At 40.6% G+C, this 13,990-nt stretch overlaps 1 pseudogene; it reads right to left on the bottom strand.

Moving 5' to 3' along the window:
* Positions 1-2,091: 2,091 nt before the first annotated feature.
* LOC109550327 (ubiquitin-conjugating enzyme E2 variant 1-like) lies at positions 2,092-2,535 on the bottom strand (annotated as a pseudogene).
* Positions 2,536-13,990: the final 11,455 nt, after the last annotated feature.

Below are 13,990 nucleotides of genomic sequence, written 5' to 3' on the forward strand. Positions count from 1 at the left end.
ATTTCCAATCTAAAAAAGAAAGAAGAAAAGGTGCTTGGTATGATTTCAATTTTCTTAAGTTTACTGAGGCTTACTTTGTGGCCCAGCATGTGGTCAATCCTGGAGCATGTTCCCATGTGCACATGAGAAGAATATGTATTCTGCTGCTTTTGGATGGAATGCTCTATAAATGTCATTTGAGCCATCTGGTATATTATGCCTTTTAAGCCCTGTGTTCCCTTATTGATTTTCTGCCTGGATGATATGTCCGTTGATGTTAAGTGGGGTGATAAAAACCGCATCTATTATTGTGTTAATGTCTATTTCTCTCTTTATGGCTGTTAATATTTGCCTTATATATTGAGGAGTTCCTATGTTGGGTGCATATATATTTACAATTGTTATATCTTCTTCTTGGATTGATCCCTTGATCATTATGTAGAGTCTTTTTTGTCTCATAACAGTCTTTATTTTAAAGTCTGTTTTGTCTGATGTGGGTATTGCCACTCCAGCTTTCTTTTGATCTCCATTTGCATGGAATACCTTTCTCCGTCCCCCCGCTTTCAGTCTGTATGTGTCCCTAGATCTGAAGTGGGTCTCCTGTAGACAGCATATATATGGATCTTGTTTTTGAATCCATTCAACCAGTCTATGTCTTTTATTTGGAGCTTTTAATCCATTTACATTTAAGGTAATTATTGATATGTAAGTTCCTATTTTCATTTTTTCCCTTTTTTCTTTAGAACACAGTGAATTGCTTTTATTTTGGTATGCATCCACATCTCAACATTTAGTGGTCCTGAACAGAAAAGTGGAAAAACACAGCAGTTTGCTAGGAATCTTGGGGATCTGCCATGCACACCGAGTTCTTTCTTAATCTCTGGTGAGGGCCATGAGAAGCAGCAGCACCAAAACCAAAGTATGCACTGAATTCAAGTTTCTTTTTATTCCAGTTCTCAGATTCCAAAGTAGATCCAAATGGATTGCAAGGATGACCAAATGAGAGCCCTGCTTAAAATTTCTTCAATTCTTAAAAGCAAAAGTAATTATAGGAAAACATTTCAGAGAGGTCACATGTGCTTACAGGTGTCTTCTGTGGCCTTTCTCCAAGTTTAATTACCAAGGACTTTGAGAGCTGGCAGGTCTGAGTAACACTGGTGGCTTGCTCTTTTTACCTTAGCAAAACCTGAGCTAAAAAAACACATCAGCTGATGATGACAGCAGAGGGTGGCAAGGCTGAGAACCCAATATTCATTTCCCAGGTGGGTGGAAAGTAAATAAATGTGGTTCCAAAACTAAATGAGGGAGGTCAGAGACTCTCTCCAACCTTACCTGATGGCTTCTGGCCAAAGCATGGAAGTGTCATGGAAAGTGTTGGGTGGTGCATGGGCAAAAAGTGACTTGAGGAGGTTAAAGGAAAAAGTGGGGGGAGAAGATTTGGGGAAAGCCCTGAATTCCTCACCAAAGTCCAATTTCAGAGGGGAGAAGTGGGGGTTACAATCTATGCTTCAGCCAAGGGTGGTAGTGGGGAGTGGGGAAAAGGATGATGGCTTGGAAGGAGAGCACCATTTAACACACTTAGAAAGAAACCAGGGATGCAGACAAACCACCCCCACACACCCAGGAGTAGTCCCACAGGCTGTGACATGAAACCTTCACATCTGCTCTAACTAGCCACTCCAAGATGGAGGGCTCTTGCAGGGAAGGAGGGAGGCAGAGGGAGGGAAAGGGGGAGAAGGCAGAGGCCCCAGGCCATGTGATCAGCAGCAAAGTGATTGTGTGATGTGTCTTTTCACATTTGAGTTAGATATGCCCCACCAGTTTTGATGGGAATCAATTTAAATATACTTTCTTGATCCCAGAAGTTCAACTATTTGGACAGTGGTTACACTTGACAGGTTGGTTTGTTATAGCACAACATATATTTTAAATGGGCAAAAATTTAGTACCATTTACAGTATCTTAAGATAAACTGCCTTTGAATGGGAGCTTCCTTTCCAGTACTTTGAGGTCTATAAGATGTATCTAGAAAATTTACTACTGTGGAGAATGAAGACTGCTTAAATCAAATGGGTGGGGGTACGGGAGGGCCTGTGGCTTCCTTCTTTTTGATTAATTGCTGTAACACTGTCCTTCAGGCAGCTGAGGGAGTTTCATATTTTATTTAGACATCATTAAGCACTGAAGCTGTTGCAGGAAAACTTTGATGTTCTATGAGTTCTGTCATTTTGTTAGCACTGATATGGCTCTTGGGTTCACCACTCCATTAGAATTATTAACTCCATTCATATTAGTTTTTGTTACAAATCTTACAAAGGTGGGTGCTTCTGGATATTTAGGTCCACATTCTATTTTAAGGCTGTATATTCGGTTTTCATAAATTGTTCTTGGAGTCCCAATTATCATCCCTGTCCATCTTGTAAGTGTCTTGTCTTCATCATCTTCTAGACCCCAGCTAACTGTGCCATCTCCTACTCCTTTCTGACCTTCTTTGAGCTCTTCCAACAGTCGGAAATTGTGAGGGACTTTTACTCCTGAGCCTGTGATGGCTGCCATCTTGCTTCGCTGTTGCTCCCTATTGCCATTTTCTTAATTGTTTTGGGTTTGTTTTTGTAGGTCTTTTTTCTTACCTTCCTCTCTTGCTCTCTTCTCTTGTGGTTTGATGACAATCTTTAGTGTGGTGTTTGGGTTGCTTTTTCTTTTTTGTGTGTATATGTGTTGTAGTCTTTACGTTTGCTGTTCCTATGAGGTTTTGATATAGCAGTCTAGTCTATATATGTACAAGATTGTTTTACGTTTCTGGTCTCTTTTCCGCCTAGAGAAGTCTTTAGCATTTACTGCAGAGCTGGTCTGGTGATGCTGAATTCTCTTAGCTTTTGCTTGTCTGTGAAGCTTTTGATTTCTCCATCAAATCTGAATGAGAGCCTTGCTGGGTAGAGTATTCTTGGTTGTAGCTTCTTCCCTTTTATCACTTAAATATATCATGACGCTCCCTTCTGGCCTGCAGAATTTCTGCTGAAAAATCAGCTGATAACCTTATGGGAGTTCCCTTGTATGTTATATGTCATTTTTCCCTTGTTGCTTTTAATATATTTTGTTTGTCTTTAATTTTTGTCAGTTTGATTATTATGTGTCTCAGTGTGTTCCTCCTTGGGTTTATCCTGCCTGGGACTCTCTGTGCTCCCTGGACTTGTGTGACTGTTTCCTTTCCCATGTTAGGGAAGTTTTCAGCTATTACCTCTTCAAATATTTTCTCAGGTACTTTCTTTCTCTCTTCTCCTTCTGGGACCCCTAAAATATAAATTTTGGTGCAGTTAATGTTGTCCCAGAGGTCCCTTAAACTGTCCTCATTTCTTTTTTTCTTTTTTCTTTATTCTGTTCTGTGGCAGTGATTTCCACCAATCTGTCTTCCAGGTCACTTATCCGTTCTTCTGCCTCATTTATTCTGCTATTGATTCCTTCTAGTGTATTCTTCATTTCAGCTATTGTATTGTTGAACTCTGTTTGTTTGTTCTTTAGATCTTCTACCTCTTTGTTGAACATTTCTTGTATCTTCTCTATCCTTGCCTCCATTCTTTTTCTGAGATCTTGGATCTTCTTTACTATCATTACTCTGAATTCTTTTTCAGGTATATTGCCTATCTCCACTTCACTTAGTTGTTCTGCTGGGGTTTTATCTTGTTCCTTCATCTGGGGCATATTCCTCTGCCATCTCATTTGTCTAACTTTCTGTGTTTGCAGTCTCTGTTCCGCAGGCTGCAGGACTGTAGTTCCTCTTGCTTCTGATGTCTGCCCCTGGTGGGTGAGGCTGACCAAAGAGGCTTCTGCAGGATTCCTGGTGGGATGGACTGGTGGCTGCCCACTGGTGGGTGGAGATGGGTCTTGTCCCTCTGATGGGTAGGGCCGTGTCAAGGGGTTCATTTAGATGCAGCTGTGGCCTCAGGAAGACTTTAGGCAGTCTGTCTTCTGATGGGTGGGTCTGTGGTCCTTCCCTGTTGGTTGCTTGGCCTGAGGCACTCCAGCACTGAAGCTTTCAGGCTGTTTTGTAGGGCTAGGTCTTGGTGTCATAATGGCGGCCCCCTGGAGAACTCATGCTGATGAGTATTCCCCAGTATCTTCTCCACCTGTGTCCTTGTCCCCACAAAGAGCCACAGCCACCCTCAGCCTCCCCAGGAGACCCTGCAAGACCATCAGGTAGGTCAGGCTCAGGATCCTATGAAGTCACTGCTTTCCCCCTGCTTCCTGGTGTGCACAAGACCTTGTGTGCACCCTCCAAGAGTAGCGTTCCTGTTTCTCCCAGTCCTGTGGAGTTCCTGTGATCAAACTCCACTGGCCTTCAAAGCCAAATGCTCCGGGGGCTCCTCCTCTTGATGCCAGACCCCCAGACTGGGAGCCTGATGTGGGGATCAAAACTCTCACTCCTTTGGGAGAACCTCTGCAATATATTTATTTTCCAGTTTGTGGGCCGCCCTCCCAGCTGGAATGGGATTTGATTGTATAATGAATGTGCCCCTCCTACCATACCATTGTGGCTTCTTCTTTGTTTGTGATGTAGAATATCCTTTTTTGGTAGGTTCCAGTATTTTTTTTCCAATGACTGCTCAGCAGTTAGTTGTGATTTTGGTGTTTTCGTGAGAGGAGGTGAGCTCAAGCCCTTCTACTCTGCCATCTTGTCTCCAACCTCTGCATCTACTGCTCATCACACTAGTTTCCAGAGAGGATGCTGGGCCCTGACAAGGACCTTTATTTGGATCAAATAAGGAGTTGGAATGATGGTAATTGGTGTCATTGTTTTCTTCTTCTTTTTTTTTTTTTCTAGCATCTGCATCCAATAAAGAGCCTTAAAAATGTATCTGTTCCTAAGAACATATAATGCAATTATCCCACTGGGTGGGGTCAGAAGGGTTGGGGAATGGTCGTCCTCATGCCATGGATTCTCTAGCTTGGTTTGCAAACTGGTAGCACATAAGTGTCATGCAGTTAACAAGAATGCTGCATTTGCCATATATGGTGTTTTTATATACATGTAAAAAACCCAGAAATAGAAAAATTAGAATCACTGGATCAGTAAAATCATATTTAGTAAGAGTTTATTGTGCATGTAAGAACAGTTTGTGAACTGGGAGCTCTCAAACCAGCAGTGGAATGAGGCACAGAGGTATGTTATAGGTCAATTTATATAGTGAAAATGCAGAGGCTGCTTATGTTTTACAATGATTGGTTATATAGCATTAGAGTTTTCTTAGTGATAAAAGATTGGTTAAAAGAAGATACCTCATGCCAATTTTGGGCAACAGTTTATGTTTCATTTATGATTTTCGCAGGCCAGAAGTGGCCCAGTGTTTTGTTTTGTTTTGTTTTGTTTTTTTGCGGTACGCGTACCTCTCACTGCTGTGGCCTCTCCCGTTGCGGAGCACAGGCTCTGGACGCCCAGGCTCAGCGGCCATGGCTCACGGGCCCAGCTGCTCCACGGCACGTGGGATCCTCCTGGACCGGGGCATGAACCCGTGTCCCTTGCATCGGCAGGCAGACTCTCAACCACTGCGCCACCAGGGAAGCCCTGGCCCAGTGTTTTTGCTTACTTCTTTAGAATAAGCTAAATTGTTTCACTTATGTGGCTTAGTGTTTTTTCTGCTCAGGAAATTTTCAAGTTTGCTTTCCATTTTGTATTTTACTTTGTATCTATCTGCAATTATTGTTTATTTATTTGTTTATACACCCATGTAACTGCCATCTCAAGATAGAGGACATTTCCATTATCCCAAACAGTTCCAAGGTGCCACTTCCCAGTTAAGCCCAGTTAAACTCCCTTTCTCCAAGGCAAGAACTGTTCTGACATCTACACCACAGCTTAGTTTTGCTGTCCTAGAGCTTCATGTAAATGAATTGTAGATACTCTTTTGTGCCTGACTTCTTTCAGTCAGCATAATGTTTATCATCCATGTTGGTACATGTATCAGTACTTTGATTCACTTTATTGCTGAGTACTATTCCATTGTATGAATATACCACAATTTATTTGTTTACTTGATGATAAACATTTGGATTGTTTCCAGTTTGGGGCTATTATCAATCAAGTTGTTATACAACTTTCTATGCAATTCTTTTTTTTTTTAATTGAAGTACAGTTGATTTACAATATTGTGTTAGTTTCAGGTGTACAGTAAAGTGATTTGGATATATATGTCCAATTCTTTTCCATTATAGGTTATTACAAGATATTGAATATAGTTCCCTGTGCTATACAGTGAATCCTTGTTTTTTATTTTATATATAATAGTATGTATCTGTTAATTCCATACTCCTAATTTATCCCTCTCTCCCTTTCCTCTTTGGTAACCATAAGTTTGTTTTCTATGTCTGTGAGTCTGTTTCTGTTTTATAAATAAGTTCAGTTGTACTATTTTTTAGATTCTACATATAATTGATATCATATAATACTTGTCTGTCTCTGTCTGATTTACTTCACTTAGTAGTATAGTCTTTAGGTTCATCCATGCTGCTGCAAATGGTATTATTTAATTCTTTTTTTATGGCTGAGTAGTATTCCATTGTGTGTGTGTGTGTGTGTATATATATATATATATATATATACATCACATCTTTTTTTTTTTTACATCTTTATTGGAGTATAATTGCTTTACAATGGTGTGTTAGTTTCTGCTTTATAACAAAGTGAATCAGTTATACATATACATATGTTCCCATATCTCTTCCTTCTTGCGTCTCCCTCCCTCCCACTCTCCCTATCCCACCCCTCTAGGTGGTCACAAAGCACCGAGCTGATCTCCCTGTGCTATGCGGCTGCTTCCCACTAGCTATCTATTTTATGTTTGGTAGTGTATACATGTCCATGCCACTCTCTCACTTTGTCACAGCTTACCCTTCCCCCTCCCCATATCCTCAAGTCCATTCTCTAGTAGGTCTGTGTCTTTATTCCCATCTTACCCCTAGGTCCTTCATGACCTTTCTTTTTTTTTTCTTAGATTCCATATATATGTGTTAGCATACGGTATTTGTCTTTCTCTTTCTGACTTACTTCACTCTGTATGACAGACTCTAGGTCCACCCACCTCACTACAAATAACTCAATTTCGTTTCTTTTTATGGCTGAGTAATATTCCATTGTATATATGTGCCATATCTTCTTTATCCATTCATCCGATGATGGACACTTAGGTTGCTTCCATCTCCGGGCTATTGTAAATAGAGCTGCAATGAACATTTTGGTACATGACTCTTTTTGAATTATGGTTTTCTCAGGGTATATGCCCAGTAGTGGGATTGCTGGGTCGTATGGTAGTTCTATTTGTAGTTTTTTTTTTTTTTTTTTTGTGGTACGCGGGCCTCTCACTGTTGTGGCCTCTCCCGTTGCGGAGCACAGGCTCTGGACGCGCAGGCTCAGCGGCCATGGCTCATGGGTCCAGCCGCTCCGCAGCATGTGGGATCTTCCCAGACCGGGGCACGAACCCATGTCCCCTGCATCGGCAGGCGGACTCTCAACCACTGCACCACCAGGGAAGCCCTATTTGTAGTTTTTTAAGGAACCTCCATACAGTTCTCCATAGGGGCTGTATCAATTGATGGTTTTCCTTTGTATTATTCTTGAGTTCCTTTCTGTTTGGTTTTTGTGAATCTAATGTATGTTTTGATTTGTGGTTACCCTGGCTTTCAACTATGTTAACATAACTATACTTTCTTTAGACTGGTAGTCATATAAGCTCAAACACATTCTAAAAGATCTATATTTTCTTACTCCCCTCCCCCACATTTTGTGATTTTGATGTTCTATTTTAAATCTTCATGTTTATCCTTTTGCTGGTCATTGTAGTTATAATTATTTTCACAGAATTTTTTTAAATATATGTATTAGCTTATTTAAATGATCTTAAATCCTTTTATGTATTTGCCTTTCCCACTGTAGTTTACCCCTTCACATAGATTCTTGGTTCTTTTCTATTTAGAGAAAACCTTTCAGTATGTCTTTTAGGATATGTTTATTCTATATTCTTTTAGCTTTTGCTTATCTGAGAAATTCTTTCTTGCTCTTTTTATTCTAAATGGTGATCTTGCTGGGTAGAGTACCCCAGGTTTCAGGTTTTTTCCTTTCAGGATTTTGAATATATCTTGCCACTCCCTCTGGCCTGCAAAGTTTCTGTAGACAAATCAGCTGATAGCTTTCTGGGGGTTCCCTTGAAACTGACTCTTTGTTTTTCTCTTGCTGCCTTTGGAATCCTCTCTTTAACAACTTTTGCTATTTTAATTATGATATGCCTTGGTGTGTGTCTGCTTGGGTTCATCTTGTTTGGGATCCTCTGTGCTTCCTTTACCTGGATATCTTTCTCCTTCTTTGGGTTTGGGAATTTTTCAGGCAAAATTTCTTCAAATACAATTTTTTTTTTTTTTTTTTTGCGGTACGCAGGCCTCTCACCGCTGTGGCCTCTCCCGCTGTGGAGCACAGGCTCCGGACGCGCAGGCCCAGTGGCCATGGCCCACGGGCCCAGCCGCCCCGCGGCACGCAGGAGGCCCCCGGACTGGGGCATGAACCCGCGTTGCCCCACATCGACAGGCGGACTCTCAACCACTGTGCCACCATGGAAGCCCTCTTCAAATACATTTTTAATCCCCTTTTCTCTTTCTTCTCCTTCTGAGATTACTATTATGTGTAGATTGTCATGCTTCATATTATCCCATAAATCTTGTATGTTGATTTCATTTTTTAAAAATTTGTCTTTCTGGGGAATTCCCTGGCAGTCCAGTGGTTAGGACTCCATGCTTCCACTGCCAGGGGCCTGGGTTTGATCCCTCATTGGGTAACTAAGATCCTGCCAGCCACTCAGAGCTGCTAAATGTCTTTCTGTCTGTTCTGTTTTTAAAAAATATTTATTTATTTATTTAGTTGCACTAGATCTTAGTTGTGTCAGGCAGGCTCTTTAGTTGTGGCTTGTAGGCTCCTTAGTTGAGGCACATGGGCTCCTTAGTTGCGGCACATGAACTCTTAGTTGTGGCATGCATGTGGGATCTAGTTCCCTGACCAGGGATTGAAGCCAGACCCCCTACACTGGAAGCGTGGTGTTTTATCCACTGCACCACCAGGGAAGTCCCCTGTCTCCTGTTCTGATTGGGTGATTTCCATTATTCTGTCTTTTAGATCACTTATTTGTTCTTCTGCATTATTTAGTTTGCTATTGCCTTTAGCTCAGTTTTCATCTTGGTAATTGAGTGGTCTAATTTTGAGTGGTCTTTATAGTTTCTAGTTCCTTGTTACAGTGGTCTGCATTTCTAACAATAGTCTTTCTTAATTCCTTCAGCATTTTTATCTCCCTTTTGAACTTGGGGTCTGGTAGACTGGAGAAGTCTGTTTCTTTGTTTGTTCTTTCAGCAGATTTCTCTTGTTCTTTTAATTGGGAATAGTTCCTCTGCATTTTCATTTTACTTATATTTCTCTGACTGTGAATTTAGGAGAAACAGTTATCTACTGTGGTCTTAAAGGGCTGTTTTCATGTGGGAGCAACCTTGTGTAGACTGTGTGCACCCAATATTTTTGGTGTGAGGGTTGTTTTTGGTGTGGCTGTTTGCTATGTCTTTCCTCAGGGTGTGCTGTCCTTGTCCCCTTGATAAGGGGTGTGTTGGCATTGTGGTGACCAGAGCCTGCACTGGATGTTGGGCAGGGCCTCCTCTTTGCTCTGTGGTTGTCACATCCCCATTGGGGGCAGGATCTGCTCCCCAGCTGTTGGAGTAGAAGCCCCCAGATCTGATTCTAAGCTGTAGTGTAAAGTAGGTGGTACTGGACTGCTCCCTCTGGGAAAGGAGCCACTGTGTATTCTTCCCCAGGAGGTGTCTAGTGGGATGTGCAACTCTGTGATGCCACCTGCCACCCGGTGTGCACACCCACAAAGATCACTGTTGCTGGCGTTGCCCTCGGGGGCCACCTCCCCCATGGTAGTGCCAGAAATTGGCTCAGATAACCCTCAGGCATATGTGTGCACTCAAAAAGCTGAGGAGGAAACCCACCAAAGCCATGCCCCTGCATCCACATAGGGATTGCCGGTAATCAGCTCAGATTTCAGCCCCTCCTCCAAGTGTGTATGCCCACAAAGTTCGCAAAATCCATGGTGGCCAGAGCCATGCCCACTCTGAGCATGCTGATAATGAGGCTGCTAAGGTGGACCTGCCCCCTCCCTTTCCTTGTTGACAATGGGGCTCCTACGGCAGACCTGTGCTTGTCCTGTGTGCACACCCAGTTGTCACCCTGGCCACACTTCACGCCCTTTGGACTGTCTCTGTGCAGCCAAATCAAATCCTCTCCCTGGGTCTGTTCCCTGAAGCCCCAGTCACTGTGCACACCAACAGGCACATGTCTTGCACTGGGAAGGGTGGTGATGTGACCAGGACCATCTGTGCTGGCCTCTCTTTACCCTGTGGAGCACAGGCCATCTCCCACACTCTCCTCTCAAGCCTCTGAAGCTCTCTATCTGTCTGAGTGGACCTCTCAGCTGGTGAAAGAGATTCCTAGGGTTAGGGAACATTTCCTCTTCCACAGCTCCCTCCCAGGGGCACAGTTCCTGTCCTGATTCCTTTTCTTCTCCCTTTCCCCTTCATCCTACCTGGTTATGTGGGGATCGTTCTTGCAGTTTTGGTTGTACGAGATCTTCTGCAGGTTTTCAGTAGGTATTCCATGAGAATTGTTCCACATGTAGATGTATTTTTGATGCATTTGTTGGAGGAGGCCAGCTCCACATCCCTCTACTCCTCCATCTTGATCTACACCTATGCAAGTCTTTTTATGGACATATGCTTTATTTTTTTTTTGGTTGAATACCTATGGCTAGAATGTTGGGTTATAGGGGAGGTATACGTTCAATTTCCTAAGAAATTGTCAAACTGTTTCTCAAAGTGGTTTTATAATTTTATATTCTCACCAGAAATGTATGACAGTCCCAATTGCTTTATATTCCCTCCAGTATTTGGGATTTTCAGTCTTTTTAGTATTAGCCATTCTAGTGGGTGTGTGGTAATATTTCATTGTTGTTTTAATTTGCATTTCATTTATGAGAATGTTGAACATTTTCATGTGCTTATTGGATATTCATGTATCTTCTTTTATGTAATGTCTATTCCAATCTTTTGCCCACTTAAAAACTGGTAACCATTGTAATGGGTCATTTGTCTCCTTATATACTTGTAAGAGTTCTGTATATATTCTGGATATAAGACCTTTGTCAGGTGAATAAATTACAAATATTTTCTCCTCATCTATGGCTTTCCTTTTCACTTCATTAATGGTGTCTTTTGGAGAGTCTATGTTTCTAATTTTTATAAATCAGTTAAAAATTTTATTGTTAGTGCTTATTATATTCTATCTAAGACAACTTTAATTATCCCAAGGTCATGAAGATTTCCACCAACGTTTTCTTCCAGACGTTTTGTAGTTTCTTTTTTTTAATTGACAGAATTCAAAATATAACAATAATTCAGTAAATTTTTTCAATACAGGTATACTAATGAGAAAATGGAATTTTATTTTGGGGATAATATTTTGCTTATTGTGATTCAAAGTTATGTTTCTTATCAAAATCTGTTGCAAATGCTGATCAGTAGTGATATTTTATGTATTTCATTTTTGATAATGTCTCTTCACGTAGATAGGTACTGCTGAGTACTGATACTGTCCATGAGCATATGATTTTTTCCCATTTAATATTTTTATTGAGATATAATTCACATAACATAAAACTCATTATTTTAAAGTGTACAAGTCAGGGTTTTTCAGCATATTCAATATGTTGTACAACTATCAGCACTATCTAATTCTGGAACACTTCCATCAACCCCACAGAGAAACCCTGTACTTAGTAGTCAGTCTCAATTTTCCCCTCTTCTCATTCCTTGGCAACTACTAATCTACTTTCTGTCTCTATCGATTTACCTATTCTGGACATTTCATATAAACAGAATCATAAAATCTGTGGCTTTTTATGTCTCGCTTCTTTCATTTAGGATAATGTTTTCAGAGTTCATCCACATTGTAGCATGTGAAAGTACTTCATTCTTTTTTATGGATGAATAATATTCCATTGTTTGGATATGCTATGTATTGTTTATCCATTCATCAGTTGTTGGACATATAGGTTTTTTCCACTTTTTGCCTATTATGAATAATGCTGCTATGAACATTCATGTACAAGTTTTTGTGTGAAAATATGTTTTAAGTTTTCATTGGTATAGTCCCTGAAATGATTGAGTCATATGTCAACTCTGTGTTTAAATGAAGAAGTACCACACTGTTTTCCACAACAGCCAAATCATTTTACATTCCCACCAGCAAGACACAGGATTCCAGTTGTTCTACATCCTTGCCAAAATTTGCTATTTCTTTCCCTCTATCCTTCCTTCTTTTCTCTTTCTTTCTTTCTTTCTTTCTTTCTTTCTTTCTTTCTTTCTTTCTTTCTTTCTTTCTTTCTTTCTTTCTTTCATCATCTTTCTGTCTTCCTTTCTTTCCATCTGAGTGGCTTTCAAGTGGTGTTTTGGTGGTTTGATTTGCATTTTTCTAATGACTAATGATGTTGAGCATCATTTCATGTTCTTATTGACCATTTGTATACCTTCTTATAGTTTTAGTATTCGTATCTATCATCAATTTTATTATTTTTTGTGTTTGGTATGAGGTAAGAGCTGAGATTCATTTTTTTTCTCCACTCATATGTCTAGTTGATCTAGCCCATTTGTTGAAAAAACTTCTTAAGTTGTCCCCTGGGGTAAGCAGAGTAAGGACTCTACAAAGATGTCCACATCCTAATTCCTTGAATATTACATTATATAGCAAAAGAGGAATTAAGGTAGCAGGTGAAATTAAAGTTGCTTATCAGTTGACCTTATGATAAGGATATTATCCTGGATTATCTGAGTGAATTCAGTGTGATCACAGAGGTCCTTAAATGAGGAAGAGGGAGACAGAAGAGGAGGTCAGAGTGATGTAATGTGCTAAGAAATTGGCCTACTATAGCTGGCTTTGAAAATGGAGGAAGGCGCCATATGCCTCTAGAATGTAGGCAGCCTCTAGAAGCTAGAAAGGAAACATTTTCCCTAGGGTCTCTAGAAAGGAATGATGTCCTGGTGACTCCTTGATTTTAGCCTGGTTAGATCCATTGGGACTCTTGAATTGACAAATTGTAAGATAATAAATTTGCATTGTTTTAAACACTAAACTTGTGGTAGTTTGTTATAGCAGCCATAGAAAACCAATATTTTCCCCAAGATTCCTGCCCTCTGGTATACATGCTCTGTATAATCCCTTCCCCTTGGGTGTGATTAAGATTTATGAATATGATGGGTGATCATTCCTGTGATTATGTAATGCTATATGGCAGAAGAGATTTTGCAGATGTACTGAAGGTCTTCAATCAATTAACTTTGGGTCAATCAAAAGGAAGGTTATCTTCTATTGGCCTGACCTTAAAAGAGGTCAGAGAGATTCAAAGTGAAAGAGATTCTCTTGTTGGCTTGAAGAAGCAAACTGTTACATTAAGGAGAACACCACATAACAGAGAACAGTAAGTGGCCTCTAGGAACTAAAAGCTTCAGTCCTACAACTGCAAGGAATTAAATTCTTCCAACAACATGAATGAGCTTGGAACAAGAGTCCAAGTTCCATATGAGAATGCAAGCTGGTGGACAGCTTGATTTTAGCCTTTTGAAAACTTAAGCAGAGAACCCAGGTACCACACTAGGGCTTCTGACCTACAGAAATATGTGAAACATATAACTATATATAAAATAATATATCAGTATTGGGTTTTTTTGTTTTTTTCTACATCTTTATTGGAGTATAATTGCTTTACAATGGGGCATTAGTTTCTGCTTTATAACAAAGTGAATCAGTTATACGTATACATATGTTCCCATGTCTCCTCCCTTTTGCGTCTCCCTCCCTCCCACCCTCCCTATCCCACCCATCCAGGTGGTCACAAGGCACCGACCTGATCTCCCTGTGCTATGCGGCTGCTTCCCA

Source organism: Tursiops truncatus, chromosome 3 (assembly GCF_011762595.2).
Source record: "Tursiops truncatus isolate mTurTru1 chromosome 3, mTurTru1.mat.Y, whole genome shotgun sequence".
Lineage (NCBI taxonomy): Eukaryota > Metazoa > Chordata > Mammalia > Artiodactyla > Delphinidae > Tursiops > Tursiops truncatus.